This window comes from Panthera tigris, chromosome C2 (genome assembly GCF_018350195.1).
Source record: "Panthera tigris isolate Pti1 chromosome C2, P.tigris_Pti1_mat1.1, whole genome shotgun sequence".
Classification (NCBI taxonomy): domain Eukaryota; kingdom Metazoa; phylum Chordata; class Mammalia; order Carnivora; family Felidae; genus Panthera; species Panthera tigris.
Genome location: NC_056668.1, coordinates 45,315,100 through 45,337,317, shown reverse-complemented (window position 1 = coordinate 45,337,317; position 22,218 = coordinate 45,315,100). Strand labels below are relative to the sequence as shown.

Below are 22,218 nucleotides of genomic sequence, written 5' to 3'. Positions count from 1 at the left end.
ATTTATTTTCACTTTAGATTCACACAATTAAACTCACTATCATGCCATTTGAAGAAAGTTCTGGATTATAGAACGTTAACACCAAATATCGTTCAACATTCATTAAACACTGTATTACATGTATAAATAATAATGATAATACGTTCTAACTTAATTGAAGATAAACAGTTAAATACAGAACGGAGACATTCTCTGTAATTCAATGTTTATCAGAACTTTCTCTTTCCTTTTTATCTATGATTATATTTACTTCAAATTAAGAAATCCTTTAACATCATACAAGAGCACCTGAGAAGGATAATCTTTCTTTATGATACTTTAGGCTAGTTTATATTCTTGTTCTTCGGTGTTCAAGTTAACATTTGAACATGTTAAAGAGATAAAATTGCATGAATTTAATCTATATTGTTCAGGTATTAAAGTCGACTAATGTGTTATACTTATTTTTTTATCAACATTTATTACATTTTATCTCTCGAAACACTCTATAAATCCCTTTTTACTGTAATGACAAGAATAAAACAATTCATCCGTTTGAGTTACAATCTGAAATCTTTGCAGCGCGGAACAGCAAGCTGAACGGAGGAGGGCGCCCTTGACGCCACTAGATGGCGGAAGAGAACGAGCTGCGCCCAGACCGCGGAGATTGCTTCTGCTGGCAACATAGATTTTTAAGTCAGAACGCACCTCGATGGAATTGTTTCCTCATTATCAGCATTTCCAGGATCACATCATCTGATCCCCCACTGCGTTCAGAGTCTAATGTTAGGGTGAGTAGGGGTGGGAGGCAATAGTGGGTGCATTCATTGGCCCTTAGGGAAGTTAGGTCGAACATTTTTAAAGGTGAAGCCATTAATCGAGTAATCTAAACACTACTTTTTTTTTTTTTTTTTTAGTAATCTAAGCACTTACTCGAAAAGAGATTCATCCGAGAGGGGGAATAATTAGGTTTACAAGGCAAATGAGAGCATTAACGGAATCCTCATTTTAAAGACCTGTAGCAAGGAAATGTTGAAGGAACCTTGGGGATAATACCTTGAATTCAATCCCCTGATTTTACAGGTGAGCAGACTGAGCCCAGGGTTTAGAGATTTAGAGATTCCTCTCAACATTATTAAATACATAATGTCTACTAATGTTATCATAGTAGTATTACGGGGTATCAATATAAAGATGTAAATACTTCAGCATGGGGAAAAAGTTGGACCAAACTAATTTTAGTGTTGTAACACTGAACATCTGCAAGCATATATCATAGTAGTATAACGGAAGGAAGCCAGAGCCTGAAACCTTCGGTGTTCACACTTACTGGCCTTTCCAAATGAAGGCCAGGAAATTAAATTTACAAAGTTGGTGACAGTAGTTGAAGAGGGTGATGGGCAGAGGAAGCGAGTTTTAAGAGGAGGATTCATTTCTAAACCCAAAGTAGAGTTGCCAGATAAAATATAGGCCCCACTGTTACATCTGAATATCAGGTAAATAACAAATACTTTTTCTTTCTTCTTTTCTTAGTCTAAGCATGTCCCCACATTGTGTGTGTATGTGTGTGTGTGTGTGTGTGTGTGTAACTATGTCCAAGTATTTCATGAGACATTTATACTAAAAAAAAAAATCATGGTTTATCTGCAATTCAAATTGGACTGGGTATCCTATATATTTATTTACTAAACCGTGCAACCCTACCACAGAACATTAAAAAAAAAATTCAGAAATGGAAGTACTGTAAATGATCCAACACATAAAATAGTATTCTGAAAAAAACACCTTGTGGTCTGTACTTCATGAGGGGACCAAGGACACTCTGACTTGTATTTGTGCACCAGCACTCCAGCAGCCTTTGTTTTATGGCATGTTTGTGGCTAAAGTCCCTGGGTCTCATGGCTCTGAGTTTCAAAGCCACTTAAGTCAGGCTCAGGCTTGTTTCGAATATGAAGCCACATTTCCAGAGAATAAAGACCAAATCTGTAGAGCTAACTTCAGAACAGATGCAAGAGCAGCAGTCTCATTTGAAATTTCTCATTCTGGATCTTTCTTTGTCTTTCTGGCAAAAAAATACATAGAAATCTGCTGGCCCTACTAAATCTTTGTGAGTTCTATTAAGACAGGCCAATAAAAAAAGTAGTTAATGGTGATTTTAGGTGCATTCACTTATTATTATTATTTTTAATGTTTATTTATATTTGAAACAGAAAGAGACAGAGTATGAGCTGGGGAGGGTCAGAGAGAGAGGGAGACACAGACTCTGAAGCAGGCTCCAGGCTCTGAGCCGTCAGCATAGAGCCCAATGTGAAGCTCAAACCCACAAACTGTAAGATCATGACCTGAGCTGAAGTAGGATGCCCAACCAACTGAGCCACCCAGACACCCCTAGGTGCATTAACTTAAATGACATCTCATGTAAGTGAATCGCATATAAATTTATATTTTGCATAAGCTGATATCACATATAAATGATAACTTTATCCCTTTCCTAAGAGTTTGTTTTTTTCCTCAAGGAGAAGATATTACAGAATGCTTGATTAATAGCATTGCTATCTGTTATGAACTGAATTGTGTTTCCTCAAAATTCACATTTTGAAGCCCTAAACCCCAATGTGGCTGTATTTGGTGATAGGGCCTGTTAAGAGGTAATCAAAGTTCAATGAGGTCGTAAGGGCGGGCCCTACTTCAGTATGATTGCTGTCCTTATAAGAAGATGAAGAGATGCCAGATGTGTGCAGGCACAGGGGAAAGGCCATCGGAGGACACAGCAAGAATTTGTCCATCTGCAAGTCAAGGAGAGAGACCTCAGGAGAAGCCACACCTGCCAACACTTAGATTTTGGATGTCCAGCCTCCAGAGCTGTGAAAAATAAGTTTTTGTCGCCTAGGCCATCCAGCCCCTGGTATTTTGTTATGGCATCCCTAGCAGACCAATACACTATCCCTATTAAAAACCAGAAATGTTTATCTAAGATAAACAACATTGCAAAATGGACAACAAATCTTTATTTCAAATTCTATTCCAAATGTCATCTTGAAATGGGAAGTGTGAGCTAGAATAAATCTGGAAGATGAAATATCATCACAGAAGTTTTAATGTAGGAGATATAATTCTAATTAATAAAAACACATGGTAACATGAACCTGACAGTATGCACAAATTTCAGTAATTCTGAGCATATATGAGATGGAGATAAGGAAGCATTCAGATCTTTTTTTTTTTTTTCTAGTGGCAAGATACAGACTGAATATAGTTGATCTCTAAGTGCAAGATAAAGCTGAAAGGAAGAGGTCCTTAAGAGTAGCACATGGACTCTATCCCCTTTCCTACCTTAGAGGACACACAGAAGCTTAGTTCTCCCCCTCCACCTTTTTTTTTTTAAATTGAGTGGACCGACAAACATTTGTGGTTTAATCCCAGCTACTTATTTTTTGCCCATGATCTTGAATCATAGACAGAGGTAATGCACTATGTTACTTTTTTCTCAAAGCATTAACCACCAGATGTTTGTTTCAGGTTTCAGGAATGAACAAATAGTACTTTAGATTTGAAATCACAATCATTGGAACATTACATATTGCTTTACCATATGTTTATGAGGGGGAAAAAAAGTTACCAGTGATGCTAATCAAAATGATTGAATGTAACTCAAAAGACTTCTTATTTCCTAGTACCTGCCTTATCCAGCAAGCTTAATCACTTAGGGAACAAAGGAGAAACAAGAAGTAAGCAAACCGGATCTGGTTCACTATGGAAGGGGTTGTTAGAAAACCTTTTCTCTGCTTTAAAAGTCATATTCAGAGCTTAGTGTCTAAAGAGGGGTTATAGCAGGAAAAGTGCTGAAGAAGCAACCAGTAACCTTGTATACCTGTAAACCCCATACCTCCTGAGAGGAATTGCATTATAACTGTATTTAACATCTGAGGTTTAGAACCCAATCCTCTAATCTTCAGTGGAGGAGACAATCAATTGAAATATAGTGAGGTTACAAAGGCTTAATACTGAAACCAAATAGAAAACTTCTACTGAGAAACAAGAATACTTAAGACTCTCTCCATTTCTCATTCACTGGATTTGATGGTTATCTTAAAGGCAAATGGTTAGAATAGACAACGACCAGCCTGCAGATGTTTTTTTTTTTAATTTTCTTAATCTATCTCTGTAGTACCCACACTTTAATGAGTGTCAGAATTAAAACATATATACAATGCTTACAGATTAAGAAATTTCCAACAACAATTTTAAGTATTTCTCTTTATGGGCTGCACATTCTAAGTGAGATGAAACTCTTCTACAGTCCATTGTGTGACTTCGGGCAAGTCTTAACTCTGAGTCTTATATTTCAGATCTGCAAAATGAGGGGATTTGAATTAATGATCATAAACTCGTAAATTACAGTGCGTTTTAATGATTTGCCTACAGTTTCTTGGCTACTGTTAAATTGTAAGTAGACAGGCCGTATGAGTTGGTACCTAGTCCACATAAACAGATAGCCTGATGACACACAGTACAGGAGACAAACACACTCTTGAGTCACATCCCAGGCCGATAATTAATGGTTACAGTGATCATCCTTACTCATACGGAAGAGTTTAAATAACTTAATCACTTTTAGTTTAAGAAGGTAACAGTATGAAAATACATATTAGAAAGGTATGAAAATAGGACACTGACTTTTTTCCCTTTTTGTTTTTTACTTTTAATGGGTTAAAATACTCTTAATGAGCAACCACTGGTTATTTGGAAAACTCATTATGCGAATGCTTACTGATGTCAGATGAAAGGGGCATTAATTTGTTTACTGAAAGATCATTTTACATTAAAATGTCTTGTCAGTGGGATTATCTGTGGCAAAGGTGGTCTGGTTTGGGGAATAATGGTGGAGGAATCGGCACTCTGGGGTGTTCTGCTTTAATTCAATATGGTGTCCTGGGAAGTCATAGCAAATTGCAGAAAGATCTCTCACACACTAGTTTACAGAAAATCCTCTCTTGGGGGATATTCTCCTTTCTCTTAAGAATTACTGATCTTGAGGAGTGACTCTATCTCTGAACATCTCTTTCTAGTTTGTATTCCCCAACCAACAAATGATATTGTGTACAGCTACATTATATTGTGAAATTTCTAAAAACTACATCCCACACCCTCACGGAGTGATGTATACTTCCCTCCTTCATTGAGGTTTACTGACCTGTGGCAACTCTGCTGTTGTGTGGAGCTTTATCTTTTTCTGAAATATGGGGATAATATTTGTCCTTCCTTGGAGACTGAGGGCTATAATGGAATGAATTCATCTGTAGTCACAAAGGAGAGATCTACTTACATTTTGGTTTCTAGATAACATTTATGAAGTAGATTAAATGAGATAGTACTCATGAAGCACCCAACATATAGTAGGCACTCGGGACACGTTTGTCTCCTTAATTTAGGTACTTAAAAATCTCTTTTTTTGGACCTGCATGGTAACTGCAGGCCATGTCAGCATCCCAGTTCTCTCATCTGGAGTCACCAGCCCACCGCCTGCAGTGCTAGGCTCAAGGGTGAGCTTCTCAAACAAAAGCTTTTAGGAGCCAGAGGCAACACATAAATTGTTGGTAGACAAGCTCTGACCCAGTCCTTGTGATTCAGACATGCCTTGTCCAGTTTGAGGAAATCTGTCTATCTTGGTCCAGGGAGTTCTGTCTATGCCTACCTTCCTGCCACTGCACAACCGGTGTCTTTCCAAAACTGAGACATCTCTCATTCATCTTATTCTTTCATGGGTATAATTCTGTGGTTAAATGTTGGCAGCCAGATTTCTGCCTACAGCTGGATCTTCCTGATCATACTTTCTGGATTTCTTGCCTTTTGCTGAGTATTTCTCTTCTCTTTGTGGGGTGTGACACAATGGTTAAGATACAAACCTTTTGTCTTCACAAATGCACACATGGAATCACACACACACACACACACACATACACACGATTTTGCATCAGTATCACGTGATTTATACATGCCAGGTTGAGACACTCTTGCTGTAAGCAGAAGACCTTTTTTTGCATGGTATTTTAAAAATTAAGGCACTGACTGGTTCTTAATAACCAATTTTTATAGAATGATAAGTGCTGCGGAAATTTATAGTAAATAGCATTGTTTTAGGCCATAAACATGAAACAACTATTTTTATACTTTACATAAGACAAAGACTTCCTAACAGTTTCTTGTACCAGGCTTTCACTCCCTGTGCCAAGGGCCTTTGTGTGGGTATTCGCTGAGGTCTCAAGGTCTTGGATTTTACTGAATCTAAAGGTGACCAACTGTTTGGCCTTGAGCTGAAGTGGGCTTGCAGTTAGGTTTTCTGTGGCTAAGTTTTGTTTTTGTTTTCTTTTTCCCCCTATTGTCTCTAAATGCCTTTAGACAGGGTGTTGCCACTTCAGAGCACGACCATTCCACTCCACCATCTCACTAAGCCTTCCTCAGATGCACTTGCCTCATTTCCATTATCCTCCTGGCTTCTGTAGGCATTGCTCTCCCCCTCTCTCACTTGAACTTCAACCCGACCTCCCTCTTCTGATTATGAAAAGAACGATGATCTACTTTTGAAATTTACTTAGACCATATTTTTCATAAAGAATAGGACCAGATGAGAAATGATTTCAAATAAACATGAATAGCTAACTCACCAGCTTTGTTTTCTACTCTGTAAAAAAAAAAAAAATCCTAACTATAGAAAGACGTTCTCGTTCTCCTTTTCCCCACATTATCTACCTGGAACTACACTACATTTTTATTCATTGTCTAAATGCATAAACAGCTCAGTGAATGCTAATTTTTTTGTTCCCGTAATAAAACAGTGCTTATTGTGCTATTCAAAGCCTCAGAAATTAGAATCCTTTTCACCTGCTTCCTCCTAAATTGCTCCTGAAAATAATTCACTGGCACCTATTTCTCAGTACTCTCTTTCGATGAGAACATAGGTGCTACATCATTAAGTGAATAACACTGTTATGGGGGACATCTGTTAAATTAGATTTTCTATGCCATCCTATAAGGCAGATAAAGTAGGACACAATGTTACTGTAATGTGCTACAATTAAACACATGCTTTATTATGAGAATTGCCATTGTGTCTGAGTGTAGATAACTTAAATACCATTGACAGTATAGGTAATTTTTTTCAACACAACCTATCGTTCATTATGGTTTTGGGAATATACCATATGGTAAGGTCCCAAGGGGATAGTGGATACTAACAGAGTTAAAAATCCTATCCCTACTCTTGCTGGAGAGTAGTAGTCTATATCTTTTCTTTCCATCCCTCTCCTTTTATTCTTCCTTTTAATCAAGCTGTACAGAAGACTAATTCCCACTCTGCTACCTCCCCAGTGTATTTTGACAAAGTTTCTTAAGCTTCTCACACATAGTTTTATGGCAAAGATCTATGGATATTAACACAAAAGTAATAGGTCTAAAAAGTGTACTGCATAAATCATAAGGGTGAGTAAAAGATTATTTTTGACCATTAATATTGAGATATTTATACATTAAATGCTAATATAATATGTAAAAGAATACAATTCTTCATGTTTATAACACAAGTGTCTACAAAGCATTTTTATCTGAATGGCCTCAAATTAATGTATACTTTGCTTTCTTATCAGGTTGCCCTGTGAGAATAATACTAATGACAAGCAGTAATTAGTGCTTATGCCATCCATGATCCAATGCTATTTATTTGGGGAAAAATTCATATCCTGTCATTAGGAAAAGAGACTACATAAAATGAAATATGTTTATTTTTATACTAGTATTATTTGCTAACCCTATTTGAAAACCATATCAAAAAGGACAGAGAAAGTGTATAGGACTCTAGAGCATACACAGTGGTGACCCTCATAAGTAAGGGGTGCTTACTTTGGAAGCAGAATGTGCAACATAGGAAGAGAAAGTGACAGTGGAGCCGAATGTATGACTTCTGATCCCTCTTTTTTTCCCCCACTAATTCATTGTGTGATCTTGGACAAGTTACAGATTCTCTGTCAATTGAGGGGGCTGGACTGTGTGATCTTGCAGCTCCAGTGAAGGTTTAATATTCTATGATTTGTTAATATGCTAAAACTCTAGTTAGAGTTAATACGCTGATACTCTAGTTAGAAGGAACAACCTCCACTTCTGTCTAAGGAAACGTAGACAAAAAGGGTTAGTGCTGAGCTCCGTTGCTTCCTGCATCATTATTATGCCCACAGGCACTTTATACATTAAATCAGAGTCTTCCTGACAGACCCACAGTGTTCTGACTGAACATATATGAGAAGCAGGTCTTCTCTTGCAGCTGTCGCGTGAAGTATTGTGATACATCAGATCAGAGTGGCGCTGTGACCTCAAATTACCCATTGTCAGAAAGGCTAGCTCTGAGTGTAAGCCAAGGCGGGGAGACAAGATGACATGATGACATCTTTAGAGGCAGTCTGTTTGGAACCAAACACTGCACAAGTGAGGGCAAAATCTTCCGAAAGACTGAGGAAGCATTACTTTATGGAAAGGATGGGGCTGAGGGACTTCTATTCAAAGGTGGGTAAGAACTTGAGAAAAGTCTGGAAGTACCTGGAGCTGGAAATACCAAAAAATACTTGTACAAATAAATCTATGTAGAAAGCAGACTTTGGCTGAAAGAATTATTAAAATGCTAGTATTCTGAATAAGTTTTAACTCTGCGATAGACTGATTACAATTTGCCACAATTTATATAGATTTCTTACACCCTCAGCATTTTAGTTGAGGAAATCTACACAGTCAACCCTTTGTTCATTCCATTATTCCAACATGAAATGTTGCCTTGTCAACTTTTTCTTTAGCTCCTATTTTGCTCCTCTTATGCCTGCCTGTAACACCCACTGTCTGTGTTACATACCTTCTATGTACTATTATCTGGCTCTTTAAAATGTGGATGTAATGTTTTCTCAGAAAGGTTATAAAAATCTTGGAGGGTCTTTTATTCTTCTTTGTAATCTACTTTAGAGTATTTAGCATGGTGCTATGATTATAATAGAATTTAATGATTATTGGCTGAGGGGTTGACTGGATGAGATGAATTAGGCAAATGATGTAAAATGAAAAGTACAGTCTCAGAACCATACTGTATAAGTGGAATTCAAATTTTGCTTTTTTAGTTCCTTCTTAGTCATCATTATGAACTTGGTTAATGATAAGGAAAAGATGAAAGGAAAATTTCCCAATCTGAATTTTCAGTTCATAGAGAGCCTCACCCAGAAAGGCACTGAAGGTCACTGGTGGCTTTCACTTACTCATTCATTCATTCTCTTATTCTTTGGTCATTTTTTGTTTGTTTGTTTTAAACACATCTCACATGCCAGGTGCTTGAGTCACAAAGACATTCTCCTTGTCCTCAGGGAGATCATTTTACAGTAGGAGACACATCGACATAAACAAATAATGGAAGCACAGAGGGTAAGGGCTCTAACAGAAGTCTGTACTAGATTCATTTGACAGCAAAAAAGAAGGGTCAGCTGTTTGGGATGGCTATGAGGAGAAGCAGAAAGGTGACATAACAGAGGTAAGTTTTAGGTAGAGTTTAAAAGGAAAGTAGGAGTTTGACTAGTAAGACAAAGAAGCCAGGACATCTCTTCAGAGAGAACAGAGTTCACAGGCACAGCATTTTATAATTTGCTATGCATATGTCACTATTTTTTCATGCAAAATTATATACAATTGGTTTGATTGATTTTTTTTTGTTTTCACTCTAATTTTGTTGTGGCTGAAAGATCTGAATCATGTGGTAAAAAGTGGTGTAAATAAGGTCTTTTAATTTTTTAAGTATAAAGGGATGACAGGGATCCTAAATCTCTTTTTTGACCTTTTCTACTAAATGTCTAATAAAAAAATTAAATTACTTTTATTTCTTGCAGAATCACCTGCAGTGTGTGCGATCATGTATCATACCAAGCAGGTTGAAAGGTCTAATTTTACTTGCATAACATATTCACAGTTTTATAGAAGATTTTCCCAGTGAATAAATTTTGGAGAAGCAATGCTTGTAAAATAAGCTTCCAGCTTGTTTTGCTCAGGCTTAAGTATACCACTTGGGTTCTGAAGCCTTGTTCATTGTGGACAGCAGAGGGCTCTGGAGGAGATCTCTGGAATGCTGAATGACAGAATCTGGATGTATTTGGCTGCAGGTAGAATGAAGAAAGAAACTATACCATCTTCAAATATCACAAGCCAATGGCAAAGTTTTAAATAAAAGAGGGCCTATCTAATAGTGGGGTGGGGTCTTTTAAGAGATCAACCTGTATTTCTATGCTTTGAAGGTTTCCTGGCTCTTTCTTATTTCACTTTGTACCTTCTTCTCGATTTGTTCTTTTCCTTTTGTTCTCTACTGTTCTGTTTTCTTTCACTCTGTTCTTGCTAATAAATGTTTGTTGTGTATATAGAATATAAGTTCCCTCAGGCAGGGATTTTGTTTGCTTGGTTCTTTTCTGTTTTATCAGAGCTTAGAAATGAGTCTGAGCATAATAGGTACTCAGTTAATGTCAGTTATAGGAATATTGGAAACATAGCATAAGATCATGACAGTATTTATTGTTTAATGGATGATAATGATACATAATAAGTGATGCTATGAAATGTGATAGATGCCATGGTAGGGGAGGTCAGAAAATGCTTCTAAGAGAAAATGATGTCTAGGCTTGGACCTTAGGGAAGATTGGAGTTAGACCAATAAAAGAGGTGTGAGAAAGGAGATCAGGGATGGAGTAGGAAAGACTGGTCTAGGTAGAAAGAACAGGTACAAAAGAGAAATCATAACAGATTTAGAGGCACTGACAGAAGTTGCAGTTGAGAATAGGGTGTGAGGTGAGGGAGTGGGGAGAGACAGAGGCTAGAGAAGCAAGCAGCAGGCAGAATCATGAAGGACTTCCTAATGCATTTAAAGAATTTGGACCTTTTCTCATGGCAGTGGAAAACCACTGAAAAGCTTCAAGCAATAGGGTGATAAAACCAAGGATTTTGCTGCTTTTTTAGATCACGTTGGCTGCATTGTGGATTGCTGATGGGGGCTTAGGGGACAAATACAGGGAAGAGTAGAAGCAGGAAAATCTTGCCATGTCTAGGGAGTTAGTAACATTATTTAATAATTCTGTAATAGTCACACATGACAGCACATTTTAATACATTAAAAACACTTATTTCAATTCCTCTGATTAGATAGTTGCCTTATTCCAGAGGAGAATGCGATGACATTTACTCTGTTTAACACGTCTAAATGGAGAATTCAATCAATCATGTAAACAAAGTTAAAGGACGAATAGTCCCAAACCCTAATTTTGGAAAATTCTCTTCTCAAGGACTCTCATGTGCTGTCGAAGCATTGTTTACATACATTTTACATTTATATATTAGAACAAATCCCCTAAGGACTTGTTAATTAGAAAGATTTCTTATAATATTTAAAATTAATAATTCCGTGTTAAAAACAATTAATCTTTTACCTTCTCCCACTTAATCCATAATAATTTTTGTGTGATTTATTTATGAAATTTATAGTTTAAGTAGTTTACCTAACAGGGAAGAAGGACAAGTGTTCAACTTTTTTTTTCTTTCTTGCTTTCTCACATATATATGTGAAGTGGGTAGAAGAAAGAAAATTCATTCAGAAAGGTTGTTTTTCACTGTTGTCATTTATGAAATTCTATAGGATCAATTTTTAGTTGTTTATCCCCCTCTGAAAACAAATTTGCTCAGGGAAAAGGACTTCGTATGGGCTCAATATTACACTGCAGAGAATTCAACCCAAGGTCAAGTTGCTGAAGCAATTCAAGGAATCAAAAACAGCAGTTATGCTTACCATAAGCTTCATCCATTATTTAAGCACAAAAGGAGATAATTTATTTAATTGTGTTTTTGACATGGTGCTTTTCATCTATACCTTGAGTCTAATATTTATATTTTGGTTTTTTTTTTAGTTCACTGGTGATTTTAAAGCCAGTGTTGGCTGGAAAGCTTTATGTAATGTGCAAGTTGCTATGCATTCAGTTCTGCGTGTCATATTATTGCTCTAAGTAAAACATCTTTCACAGCATTAAACTTGTTCTCATATCTTGCTGGTAAACAAAACTGAACTTAAAGCAGAGCCCAGAGAATTCAGGAAGAAAAAAAAATAGGTCTAGTTGTAGAAAAATACCTGAGATGTTAAACCCAATACACTTTTAAAAAAATAGCATTCTAATTTGCAGGAAACTTCCTTTTGTTTGAGGAAGGCTATATTTATATTTTTCATTTGAAACATGAGTTTGGTCATCTCCAGTTAGTCTTGGGTAGACATTTGCTAGCAGTCCACAACCAGAACCATTTGGCCCAGTTTTACATTATTGACAGGCTCTTCCCAAATGGCTTTTTTCTGGAATCTAGAGGAAGTTGCATGTCAGCGTTGTAGTGCATTAGTGTTGCTGTCAGCAATGCTTCCCCAGGGCTGTCTGCTTTCTGCCTGACTTCAGCCACTGCTGTCAATCTTTCAGTTTCACGTACCCTCAAATGGTCCCACCCTCCCTTGTCTATATCTCTTAGCAAAGAAAGATGAACTTTCTTAATTTAAGGAGAATGAGACATATTTAGTACAGTGAGTCCCTGTGTTGTTGATGATACAATGGGGATAATAGCCTAAATGTATTAGACTTGGATTTACTTATTTAGGATTTTTGTTTGTTTGTTTGAAGAGGAAAACCTAGACATTTTAATAGTTCGCTCTTTTAAATGAAGTTCACTCTAAAATAATGTGATTCAGTCAACCCATGGGAGTTGAAGCCAGAATGACTTGCATGCCACCTTCTAAAAGTATAACCATTGGGATCACAATGGTTGGGACGACGAGAAGGAAAATAGTGACTAGCTTTCTGTATCCATAATAGGACAGAAAATGCTAAAAATTATAATTATTAGGCCATTATAATAAGAACTATATTACATTTAAAATAAATGGAAAAAAACCTACTTTGAAAAGTTTCTCTCTTTTATACTTATAAGTCAGGGTTCTTATGGTTTAAATTTTTGCTGAAACATGCTGCAACTTGGAAGCATCATATCTCTAAGAAAATTCAAAACTCCACACTTTTATCCCTTTTCTAGATGCTCATCTACTTTGACCAGATGCTTACTTTCCAGAAGTATTATGGAATTCAAACATTGCACCCATCTTTTTAATAAAACTTTCTCCTTCTGTCCAATGGGAACTTCCAGTAAGGAATAAAAAAAAAAAATCCTCATTAGTATTTCCCTTGTACCAAATCACTTCAGCAGTAAAGGAGAAAAAGTTCTTCCTCTATTCTAATACATTGATCTTCACAAAGGTTGAAAGATAATAAAATGTCTGATAAAAATGCATAGCTTTGACCCTTAAAATCTGTGTAAGTGAAAGGGGAGTGAACATTTCTGAATGCTAAAATCTGTACTACAATCATATTTTCTTGGCAGGCTGATTTAAAGAGCTCTATGTGACAGTCAAGTTATACTAGCCTTGACAGTACAACTGGGTGAAAGAGATTCAGATCTGTTTTTATATTTAATTGGAGTGTAAGGGTCAGACTGTCAGAGCAGGATACTTTTGCCAGTTGTCAGAGGCTACCTTGGAGAACACTAAATTAGAAATGCAGATACCTGACATTATTTTCAACCTGGCACCCAATTTATAAATTTGGGGAAATGGCTACATACCTGTATACATTATTTCTATCATCTATGGTTTAAGGAATTGATTGCATTACACTTGATGGGGGGTGGAAAGGAAGAAGGAAGGGATTACAGGTGAATGTGAGTGTCAAATAAGTACAACCCATACTGCACAACAGTCCAGAAGGTAGGTAACCATTATTGGACAAATTTATAGAGTAATATTAAATTAAAATGAAAATGTGTACATCTATGTACACATACATATATATTCCATGATCATGAGAAATATGTTCAAGTGGAGATATGTTAGAGTAGACTATCAAAACCAGTAAGTTATACAATGTTTGTATTTGTTGCTAGTCTGAAATACGTATTGAATATCAGAGATAAGTGCTTAGTACATTTTGCTGAAAGAACACAGTATTTTAATTCAGGAAAGTTAGTAATTAAAAGACTCGTCTGGCCATTTAATCTGACTCCCTGCCCCCACAGTCCTCTAATCTCTCCAAGAAGGAATACCTAGCTATCACTGGTACACTAAGCTCTTTCTTATGCTCAGGGGCTGCTACTCCTCCTAGACAGGGAGCCCCTCACAGTGTAAGACTCAAAACTGAATAAGCCTTGTGGGTGTCCTCCTTGTTCATTAGGTCCTGCTTGCTTATTTGAGATCAACCCCTGTCCAGTTCTCACACGTAGATATTTGCCCTGCTCCTATCTAGTGTATAGATCTCATCAGAATAAAGTGATACTAGAATTTTTGATTGTGAGATCCATAAACTTTGGCATAGAATGTTTGCCTTCTTGGACTACCATTCACTATCTGCTACCCAATGCTCTGGATACTGTGCCTCGCCCACCAACAGGAAAACCCTTTTCTTCATCTTCTGACACAACCCACCTGCTTCCCGGTCTTTGTCCTGTGATGTAGCCTAACATTCTACTCCTTTCTAGTGGCTTTTCCATTCTTCTTCCTGCTGTATTAGGACTATCCTGCTCTTGTCTACCACTGATGGAATGCTGGCTCTGAATACCCACATCTTTTCAGAATTATATATCTAAAAATCCGATGGTTGTAGTTGGCTTATAACATTCAGTACTGAATATTTTGTGATATTGAAGGAAATTTTATAAATAATGTACCTATATATGTGTACATCATAAATGTGTGTTGTGCATGTGTATATTTCTTCTTCCTCTATACCCTACACCCTAGATGTTGTCGTATCTTAAAAAGGAGATGGCTCATTCCTAGTGGGCTTGACTTTTGATTCTGTTCATCTGAGTTAAAGTTGACTTCCTAAAAGTCACACAAACATTAAGGAACGTGTCAGTTTACATTGGCCTCATCTGCCTCTTGGACCAGGCTGCCATCCCTGAGCTCTGACTGGGCACTTGCCTTGGGAATGCCAAGTTCACCTGCACTCATTCAGGTTCATTAGCTATGGGCTCAGAATTTGTCACTTCCATCATTTCTGGACTTGATCTACCACACTGCTGAATGTGAAAGTTGGCATATCATGTGGTCATTAAGGTGCCAGTCCATTCAACTTGGAAACAAGGGGGAATTAACTCACAATTCCACAAACACTGGCCACTGGGAAACCAGAGATGGGAGGGAGTTGCACAGAGAAATCCCTCTTTCTCCCTTTTTCCCCATAAATGATTTCAAAGCATGCTTTCTCCATACAGCCCATTTGGAGAAGTTCTGCATGGTTATTGGACACATCTCTCAACTACTGTGTTTTTGTGGCCCATGTAAAGTAGGAGCAAGTACCACTAGGTTGTGATATTGCTTTACCTTCTTCCATTTTTCCTTAGTCTAGATGCCCTGCTTTTGTACATCCCAAAGAAAGCTTCATCATTTTGAATTCCTTTCTGAGGCTCTGTTTTCTAGGGAACCTGGGCTAACACAGTTGTCACAGAATCAATATTTCTGCCACCCTTGAAAATTCAGCGTATTTATTCTAGTCATATGCAAGTTTAGAAAAAAATATATTTAGTTAAATGCTTATCTGAACACATGTTATAGAAAATTGTTGCATAAGAGAAATAGAAGCAAAAAGAAATTACTTTCCATATGTTTTCTAGACATTTTTTGGTCTTTCTCTGAGGCACAGTTTATTCTTCTAGGCCTTGTGTTCTTGCTGAGCTCAGTTGGACTTGGAAGTGCATATCAGGATCTTTTTTGTGTGTCCTATATTTCTCTATTTATTATCTTGGGGCAGTAAAACATAGAGGTTAAGAGCAAGGCTCTTAGGTCACACTGCTTAGATCCAAATCCTGCCTCTGCTATTTAGGAGCTCTGGGCCTTTTGGCAAACTTCCTTACCTCGCCATACCTCAATTTCCTCGCCTGTAAAGTGGAGATAATCTTAGTATCTTATGGGACTGTGTTGTGGATTAAAGAAGAGAATGTATCTAAAATGCTTGCAACAGTGCTTAGCTCATATAAGAGTGATAATTAGTATTATTTCTTTTATATTTAGTCTCTGTGCTAAAATCGTAGAATATACTCAGGAAAAAAATGTCTGTCATTTCAAAATGGGAAACGATGTGCTACCCCTGTTCTATATTTATCTCCACCTAGAGGAATGGCATCATTGTGTTTGTTGCTAATTGTAAGAATCCACTGGGAGGAGGGGGGATAAAACGGTTCTCCCGTGGAACACCCTGAAGTCTAGGCTCTCAGAACCTACTCTCCTATATACACATGGATATTCTCCTCCACAGTGACTAATGTTTCTTTTTTGGACACCACGTATGTCAGAATTCTGGGAATTTGATCCTGTTTGACAACCAACCATGGCATTTTCCTTATTCGCTGTGTAATGCTAGGTCACTGAAACTTTTTAACTCACTCTGCGTATCTGTAAATGGAAGATAATAATTCCTCACAGACTTATTTACTTATCATGAAGCACTTATTGTCAGCCACTAGGCTAGGACCTGTGGACACAAAGATAAATAAGGCATAGATCCTGTACTCAGCTTACTTACTACGAATAAAAACAGTTGCCACCAGTTTTAGACAAAGAAAATAGAGGTCAGAAAAGGCATGAAAACTGTCCAGGGCAACATGGCCAACGAAAGTGCCACATCTAAGAATTGGATACAGTCCTCTGCCCTCAAATCAGTGCTTTTCCTATGATATAATAATACTGCTCTACTTTTGTCAAAATTCAATAAAGTATTGTGGATAAAGTATTCTATAAATGTAAAGAGCTTTACGTATTAATTATATAGTGTTATTATCTTGAAATGTACTGTTTCACTTGTTTAAGCACTAGAATTTTCTCTTTCAGCTTTTAAGTGGAAGTACATTTCCCACAAGGAAGAGGAAGTTTTAGGTGGCAAAACACAGTTTCACAAAAAGCCTTCATGTCAAGAATTCAACTGTGAAATAGCTTGCTTGCCACAATTGTTGTTGTTGTTGTTATTTGTTTTTTCTTAAGCAATGACTATTTCTTTAATAATAGATAGATAAATAAAACAAACATGCACTGGCTATTTTTAATAGTTTACTTTAATCTTAAAATTTCATTAATAATTTATTTCAATTAACATGCCAATAAAACTAAGACCAGGCACAGTATATAAGAGGGATAATCCTCATTCAACCTGTTTTGGGAAGTTCTTGGGAAGTTTTATACTTCTATTTTTAAATTTTTTTTAAGTTTATTTATTTTGAGAGAGAGAGAGTGAGAGAAGGGCAGGGGCAGACAGTGAGAGAGACAGAGAGAGAGAGAGAGAGAGAGAGAATCCCAAGGAGGCTCTACGCCATCAGCACAGAGACGGACATGGGACTCAAACTCATGAACCTTGAGATCCTGAGCTGAGCTGAAACCAAGAGTTGGACACTTAAACAACTGAGCCACCCAGATGTCGCTGGTATTGGCAAGTTTTAAATGGAAGCAGTTTGGGGAGGAGGGCTGGCAGCACCCTAATATGTGGGAGAGATTGGCACAATGATCACTGGATGCAGAGTGCCCCACATTCTGCCAGCTCAGTCAGGGATATTAGATACCTTGGAAATTGATAACACACCTCCAAACCAAATTGCACACTGACAGGTTGTTACCAGCTTCATCATGACCTAACCAGTGGATCCCCGGAAGCAGTCTAGAACAGGCTACCCTATTGAAATTGCACATATAAATCAGCTGAAGTAAAAACTCTTTTCATGACCCTGAAACATTTCTTGAGGTCTGGAACACATACATCTTTTAAGGTTTTTACTACTGACAGGGGGACATACCCACTCATTCCTAGAAGTCATACACTCTCGTATCCTTGTCTTTTAGGTGACAGAAAATAGCCTTTATTTTTGAAAAAGAATGTTATAATTTCTGTCCCTTTCTGTTTCAATTTTAGCTGAGGCCCAAAAAGGCCAAGGAGGAAGAAAAAAAAAAGTACGTGGTAAGTATTCTACATTACAAACCTCTCTTACATTATTACACACTTGAAATGGAGATTAGAAGCAAAAAAATAAAATAAAATAAAATAAAACAAAATTAAAATAAAATAAAATAAAATAAAATAAAATGAAATAAAATCAATGGTTTTAGGACTTGTTGCTCAGTACCTAGATCACTGAGGTGGAAAAGGCTGGTATGGAAATAATTACTTTTGGAGAATATAGTTGGTATGTTATGGCAACTCTCTTGTCAAATCTAATGAGGGGCTTTGACAGGAACACAGAGAATTTTTCTTTGCCATTGGAGTTAGGGAGAGTACAGGGCACTTGCTTTGAGTCCATGCCCGGAAAAGCTTAAAGGTGAGACACTGGTTGGTTGGTACCTGTTTTAATGAGAGAACATTGGTATGCCATTCTAAAGCTCAATTTAGTATTTGGTGCTACTACTAAATCTGTAATTTAATGTCATTGTTAAAAGCATGCATAGTAAAGCTGTGACCATCAAGTCTTGAGTCTTGGCTCTCATCTCCGGGCCTTGTACCATTGGGTAAATCCATCTCCCTAGGACTCAGTTTCTTCAACTGTAAACTGAGGATAACAGTACCACTCTTCTCTTTTTGGGAAAGTTTAATAAGATAGTACCTGCAGCAGTGCCTGCCCATAGTATGCACTCAGTAAAAGTCAGTTATGGTAATTATTATTACATTAGAACCCAGCTGTGCTTTCACTGACAACAGGCAGAGGAGTATGTTTCCTGTGCGTCAGATATGGACCTTACGGAATGGGGCCAGCTTGGTCTTCATACATATATTTTTAAAGGGACTTTGTCCAAAAGTGTAATATGACAACAGAGAGGCGAATAGCTGGAAAACAGAGACTAATGAAATGACTGTAAGCTCTAAAAGGCACAAACTAATAAGAAATCTTTAGGAAAGAGATGTATAACAATTGGGGACAGGTCCCCAAGGAAGCTATGAGAGTATTCTATGAGGAAAAAAAGGTCCGTTTTAATTACCAAGCAAGCTCAGATCATCAGTGTGAGATCAAGAACATGCCAATTAAGCGGGATCTACCCTGCTGCTTACCTGTTCTCCTCACACACACTCTATGAATGGGTTAGAGACTTTAGCATGAGAGCCATGAGAAAGAAGTAGTGGCTTTTGTGATTGTGATAGAACAAGCAGGGCCAGGAAAAATGAAGTTGTTTTATTTTAAATTAAATTAAATTAAATTAAATTAAATTTTATTTTATTTTAAATTTGCAATCCATGATGTCTGGCTCTTTTAATCTAACCATTTGGTGTAAGATGTTATTTTGTGTTTTTTCTATATGGAATGCTATAAAAAAATCATCAATTAAGCTTAGCAAGTATCTTTTGAGTGCCTAATGTTGCAAGGTTCTGTGCAAAAAAGATGCTGTAACAAAAGTGATCCACTTATGTCCTGAATAAACTGCCATTCAGTAAAAGTTTCATGATATGTTTGGTTGGTTCAGTGACCGGGCATCATGCATATATCATTATAAAGTGTCAATTGTAGACTGTCACTATATAGGATAATCAGTGGTCGTACAACAGACAGCTTCTTATAAGGAATTCTCAGGTTTCTTAAAGGTAATTAAGTAGAACTAAATCTCTGTCAAATGTTTGAATAAAGGACAAAGGATGACTTCTGGTTCATACTTGAGTATCCACTCTGTCTATAGTAATAGTATTTAAATTGACAGTGCTTTTACAACCTCACCTCATGGACTCATCTTTCTTTAACTTGTTTTCAGTTTCAAAGGACATTTTAATATACCACTATACATGAGTTCTGGCACTGGAATATCACCAACCCTATTAATCAACTGAATCTGCTTGTGGTTTTCCATGATGGTGTCATTTTTTGAGTAATATGGAATCAGATAATCTCTCACTGATGATGTATCTCAGTAAATCACTCTCTGAGTGCTGATAACATAATGACAATAACATATTAGCATAATTCATCATCACATGTACCTTTGCTCTGGGGATGTTTTATTGTAATGTATAATACACTGGCTGTCACCCTGATGATGTATTACAGCAAGACTTCCTCAGGAAAAAAACGCCTTTTGATGGAATACTATTCATATCAGATGGTACTGCCCAGGGATAAACAGTTGAAAAAAGTTTGACTTCATTTGCTATAGAATCCACATGAAGGTCAAAGGCACTACAAATGGTAAAAGATAGTTTGAAGACAACAGGTATCTATCTCTCTGTTATAAAACAGTTTCTAAAAGTTCAATTTTTGGCTCCGAGTAGGTTACAGCAGGTTTTTATCCCTAGTAAATATTTAATATCCACAGCACTGACACTATGCAATGGAAGTTTCTACAGCCTGGAGTACTACTCAGTGAAATGACACTCTTAAACAAGATGTGGAGCTTGCTTGGGGCAGAAGTGAAGTGACTTCCAAGGACAGATTAAAAGTGAATGCAATATATTATAATACCTTTCCTGCAATTTTGCCCCTTGAGCTACCCCATAGAATATTAGAGATGAAAAGGACTCATAGATTCATCGATTTCATGGCCTAGAGAGAGTAAGACTTACTCTAGGTCACACAAAAGTGAGGGGTAGAGGCAGGACCAGACACTAGGTTTTTTGATAACTGTTTCAGTGCTTGATATAAGATAATCAAAGTTAACTGTGGACCATTTGCAACTTAAATAGCTAAAATAGGGTACAAGTATGGGGCTAATATGCTGAGCACAAAGTTCTTTATTTCTGTTACCTTTGATGAAGACCTTCATCAAAACAATGTCTACTTGACCAAGCACAAATATAACCATCCACTAGAAGAAAATGATGATGATGATGATGATGATGATGATGATGATGATGATAGCTAACACTTACTGAGCGCTTACTGGACACTGTGATAGACATTTTGCAAATATTACCTTATTTTGTTCTTTCAATTTGTCGAAACACTTGCCCTGAAGCACGGATTCCAGAAAACAATGGTCTTAAATCAGCATATACAATCTTAAATCTTATCAACATCATTTTTTCCTTCTAAAACAAAATCCTTGTTCAACAGTGAAAAACACAAGGCTCATGTGTCTTTGATGCAATCACTTTTGCTGATAATTATGTCCATGAAATCCTCGTAGTTATATTTTCTAAATAGAAGAAACAATTGTTCCCCAGAAGATGAGGCATGATCTTGTTTTATGTATTCTAGAAAAAAGGCTTTATTTAAACATATACTGGTGCTGCTGATCCTGACCTCTGAATTTCCCTGCCAACAATTTATGTGCCTCCCCTTGTTTAGCTGATGTTGTTTAGCATCTTCCCAGGATGCCTAATTTAAATGATAAGGCACCCACACTGGCAGGTCCTCTGTATCTCCTTATGTTCTACCAGGGCAGAGCACTTCATATGTGCTCAATCTTCTCTGCAAATGCCTATCTCACTGAAGCAGACAGTATTTTCCTCATTTACTTTCTTTATTATTATCAGATCATCATAGAGCCTTGAGAAGGGCCACTTAGCAACCACACATGTCATCCTCTGAATCACCATCATAGCTTCAGTGTAAACATGCCAGCTGACCCTAAGAAACATTAATAATATTACAGTTTTTAATATCTCAATAGATGCTCATAATGCTTCTCTTATTTCTAAAGGTCAGGTAACCACTGGTAATGGCGGAGTGCACAAAGGATAATAATCTACTGGGTAAAATGTGTGATTTTGTGAAGAGACTACCCACATGTATTTTTTAATTTGGAAAACAACAGGGCAGAAAATTGAGGTCACTGATAACTGAGTTACAGTAATCTGAGTATGAATGGAAAAGCATAATGTTTCAGAAAAGTTTTTCAGCAACTTTGGGCTACTATGAAAAGATGTCACTATAAATCAAAAGCAAACAAGTCACACACAGAGATGTTTCAGTGCTTTTTACAAGGCATTGTAAATCACATAAATTATTCAGAAAATGGCAGTGAGGTCCAGGAGAACGCCTGAGCTAGCTGAGGATTCAGGACTGAAGGGTCAATCGGTTTAGGACAAGAATGGCCTTTTTGAGATTTATGGTATTACTGGCAACTCTACCATAAAAAGGCTTGAGTCAGAAAACAGAAAAACAAAAAAACCACAAAAACTAAAGAAACCAAAACAGCAC

At 37.0% G+C, this 22,218-nt stretch overlaps 1 protein-coding gene across 2 annotated transcripts in view; it reads right to left on the bottom strand.

The window, feature by feature from the left end:
- The window catches only part of EPHA6 (EPH receptor A6), an 867,849-nt gene that overhangs the window by 29,109 nt on the left and 816,522 nt on the right, over window positions 1-22,218 (bottom strand). The window lies entirely within an intron of this gene.